This window comes from Palaemon carinicauda, chromosome 32, assembly GCF_036898095.1.
Source record: "Palaemon carinicauda isolate YSFRI2023 chromosome 32, ASM3689809v2, whole genome shotgun sequence".
NCBI classification, from domain to species: Eukaryota; Metazoa; Arthropoda; class Malacostraca; order Decapoda; family Palaemonidae; genus Palaemon; species Palaemon carinicauda.
The window spans coordinates 39,430,177-39,434,763 of NC_090756.1; the positions used below are offsets into that span (position 1 = coordinate 39,430,177).

The following is a 4,587-nucleotide window of genomic DNA, read 5'->3' on the forward strand; positions in this document are numbered from 1 at the left end:
CTACTTTCCTGACTTAATAACGAATGTAAGATATATATATATATATATATATATATATATATATATATATATATATATATATATATATATATATATATATATATATATATATATATATATATATATATATATATATATATATATATATATATATATATATATATATATATATATATGTAATAATTACAGACTCCCAAAAACTGCATTTGATAATAATGAAACAATAGCAATGGATATCAACATACATATTGTATAAATATTGGAGATTTATTAGGGTATTTTGATATCGAAATTTTGTCTTAAGAAATGGGGTTTTTGTCCTGAGAAATGGGGTCCTTGGTAGCTATCAAAACCCCCTTAGGCCCCCCAACCCCCCCACCCCCACCAACCTCCACACATAGTATACACTGATTCTCTTTTCCGTCTGAAGAAATGCACAAACACTCACAGAATATTTATTGATTGCGAGCTATGTATTTTTTTCTCTACAAATTGATGCCACCTAAAAAGAATTTCCACTGAATATTTGATGATTGACTTGTAATATTTTCATCTTTTTTTTTCAGTTGTCCACTAAATGATGACACCTAAAAAGAGGTTCTCATTCGGTAAATTCGAAGAAGCAAATTCGGTGAAAAAAAGGATAGCAGGAAACAGAGGAGCAGAGGAATATATGTAGGGAAACAAATGCAAGAAGAATGACAGCTGGATGTGAGACATAGGATGAAGAAAAAAGAAAAACTCATGTAAGTAGAATAGCACGTAGCCATAAAGCAGAAATTGAAGAGCAGATGGATTTAAGAAGGAACATAATGTAAACAGATGTGAGGTAAAAGGCAGAAAGCAGATGGATATGAGTATGACTTGAAGCTGAAGTAAAACATCAGATGAATTTGAGAAGGAACACTAATGTAAGCAGAATGGAAGCTAGATGTGAAGAAGAAGCCGAGAAACAGATGAATTTAGGAAGGAAAACTAAAGCAAAAATAATGGCTACTGAACGTGAAGCACAGGATGAAGACCAAAGAAATAATCACCTTGCAAATAATCAACAAAGAATAGCAGTTATAAGAAATCAGGAATCAAGAAATCAAAGAATGACTCGACTTCAGGATAACTAACAAAGAATGATTGTCCTTCGAAACCAAGAAACATCAAAAGGAGCTGAGAATAAATATATTGACAGAGATATGCATACAAAATTAAGAGCATGTCCTTTTATATGATGTACAAAGACATCTTGGTGCCTTCACTTACAATCCAAGATACCCTTATGATACAGAAATTAGAGTACAGAATGGCTTAATATCACACCTAGGTAAAGATTGTGACGCTCAGAAACGGAAGAATGAAGCTCCTGGACTGTGTTACAGTGGAGGGAGTATTAGACTGCCTTCGTTAGTAAGGGTTGTCTCCACTATGAGAGGGTGATTTTTGCCAATTTTTTTTCTTTGCTAAAAGTCTTCCTTTTGCCTATCAGAAGGCCGTGATATGTGTAGAATTCATCTCCAGCCTCTATAATGACCCCCCCCCCCCCCTGGTCATCAACGTCCCCCTTATGTTAATTGTAAAAATATGAAATATCATTAGTAATTTTCTAATTTTTATAGTTTACCCCTTAAAAACTGTTCAAAGTCGTTTTCTCATATCAGTGACATCAAGGAAAATGGGCTCAGGGGTGACTATGATTTTATATCCAATATTTTTGTCATCAGACAAAAATCGTAATTTCTCGTTTTTTCTTTTTCGGGAGAGGGGTGTATTTTTTGCTTGTCCTGCTCTTATGCCTTAAGTAATATAATATTTAGATGTTTTAGGCCATCAAGTGACATAATACCTACAAAAAACTCAGAAGGTTTTGGTAAATTTTTACATTAAAACAATAGTATTTTCGGCAAAAAAAAATTGGAACGTGATGTGATTATAGGTGTTTTGAACGTTTCCGATGCTCTAGAATGTCGCAAAAAGACCGGTTTTGAGCTACTTGACCTTGAATTTCAAACACCCCAAAAAGGCACTAAAATCACGAAAAAAAGGAAACCACGAGCAACACGGGTAAAGGGCATTTTTAACGTGCAACCCCCCCCCCCCTCCCCACTGTAAATGACGGCAAATGGTGCTTTTTCATCATAGGATTACAGATTCCAACTACCCAAAAAACACTAAGTTCACAAAGAAATTCGTAATGACGAGAAAACACGAGAAAACGGCATTCTTGCAGAACCCCCCCCCCCCCCCTTTCCCACTGAAAATGTCGTCAATTTCGTCAAATGGATGTTTTTCATATTCCAACAACCGAAAAATGCACTAAGTTCACTGTTCACATAATATCGAGAAAACACGAGATACCAATTCCGACACAAGCATTAAAATAAAACACGACTTGAACTGATCTCACCATTGGTTACACTATACCCAGAATTTGGATTAATAATTAAGAAATAACAACCCTTTCTCAGTCATCAATAGAATTAATATATTATATGGGGGAACACATTGTGTGGATAATAACTTACCTTGTTGGAGAAACGATGGAAAACGGCCAGGGTAGATAATAGAAGACCGAATGGTGGTTTACATGGGGTCTGCAATGGAATAAAATATTAGTGAACGTCACTCAGGAATAATAGGTTTTTAAGAACACTACCTAACTTGAACTTCCCAACCTAACCTTAGACTACAAGCCATACCCTTACTTAACGGGGGGGCTAACGCCCCCCTGCGACCCCCCTTACATTGCCGTATTCTTATTCCCAAAGGAACTTAACGGGGGGGCTACCGCCCCCCTGCGACCCCCCCCCCCCAGAAAACTGTATTCTTAAACCCACATCCTTACATAAATACGTATCATACTTACAAACACCCCAATTCTTTCTTATGATCATATAAACTCATTAATAAAACATGGGAACGAATTATGTGAAGATTTAACTTACCGTAAATCGTGGGTCGGCCACGGTGGGATTGATGGCGGTAGGAAAAGGGTCTGTAATAGAGTATAAGAATTAGTGAACAGTTCTCACACATTTAATGTTTAACTTGGTGTTTGATAATTCGAAAACGCATAATCTTTCATATATTCATTTTAAAAACATTAGAAATAAAACGGGGAAGAATATGAGGCATTTACTTTATAAAATTGATGAAGACACTGAAATATATTATATTATTAAAATAAGGAACGAATTTTTTGAAGATTTAACTCACCGTAAATTAAAGAAGAAACGTGGGTCAGTCAGGTGGTGTATGGCAACGGTGGGATTGACGGTGGTAGGAAAAGGATCTGTAATAGAGTATAAGAATTAGTGAACAGTTCTCACACATTTAATGTTTAACTTGGTGTTTGATGATTCGCAAACGCATAATCTTTCATATATTCATTTTAAAAACAATAAAAATAACATGGGGAAGAATATGAGGCAATTACTTTATATAATTGATGAAGACACTGAAATATATTATAATAAAAAATGGAACGTATTTTGTGAAGATTTAACCTACCGTAAATTAAAGAAGAAACGAGTAAAGACGGCATATTCAGGTTCAGGTCAGGATCGGCAACGGTTGGACTGGTGGCGGTAGGAGAAGGTTCTGTAACATAATATAACAATTAATGAACAGCACTCATACAGATAAGATATTTAACGTGGTGAATAATAAAAATATTTAACTTGGTGAATAATAATCCACTAACAACATAGTCTATCATACATTCATTTAAAACCAATATAATTAAAACAGGGAAGAATGTAAGGCATTTACTAAATATAATTCATGAAGACACGTGGAAGTTATGATATACTCAAAAATGAGAAAAGTTAACTAACCTTAAACTGTTCATTCATCGTCGGACTCGTAAACGGGAGGACGGGGATGGTTTCCATGCGGTCTGTATAGTTTTCCCACTTCCAGGAAAAACTGATGGACCGGATTAATGGGATAAGACTCGACGAACAGATACCTCGAAAAATACTGGTCAAAGTAATCTGCTTTCATCCCCGGTCTCTTTGACCATTCTTTCACGTTTCTCCACTGCCGCTCAATCGTCTGGGTATGAATACTAGGATCATTTGGATCCACAAAGTTCTCCGAATGATTAATAACTTTGTGAATATATCCTTCATTCGACAGTGTCTTGTAAGCGGCCCAACCGTCGCTCATGATAACTGACCCAGCTTTAATGTATTGCCGTATCAACGGAATCAAAGTTTCAGCACTACGATCCTGTCCTTCTTTATGCAGGGGAATGATGAATTTTTTCTTTGATAAGCGCTCAATCCCACCGAATAGCCAGACCTGGCTCAATTGTCCACCACGATGGTATTTTCGTTTCACAAAAAATGTTTCATCGATTTCCACGATGATATCGGGACCACCAATAGGTTCCTGGGTATACAGCCAGTTTAGCGTAACCTCTGAACAAAAACTACGCCAATCGACACTTGTCCTGGTAGAAAAATGCAGAGTGCGAATTACTGTAGCATGGTCCCAGCTTTTTGGACGAAATGGTTCGCAAACAGGACAATTTTCCACGCTGGCACGCGTGCATTTTCTAGAAAAGTACCCTTGAAGAGGCTAACACTGTAA

General features: G+C 36.3%; 1 long non-coding RNA gene across 1 annotated transcript; it reads right to left on the reverse strand.

Moving 5' to 3' along the window:
* Positions 1–2,975: 2,975 nt before the first annotated feature.
* LOC137625768 (uncharacterized) lies at positions 2,976–4,277 on the reverse strand. The gene is made up of 3 exons (XR_011040896.1): positions 3,828–4,277; positions 3,502–3,591; positions 2,976–3,283 (listed from the first exon to the last, which is right to left on the reverse strand). It is a non-coding gene; the product is annotated as an uncharacterized lncRNA (long non-coding RNA).
* Positions 4,278–4,587: the final 310 nt, after the last annotated feature.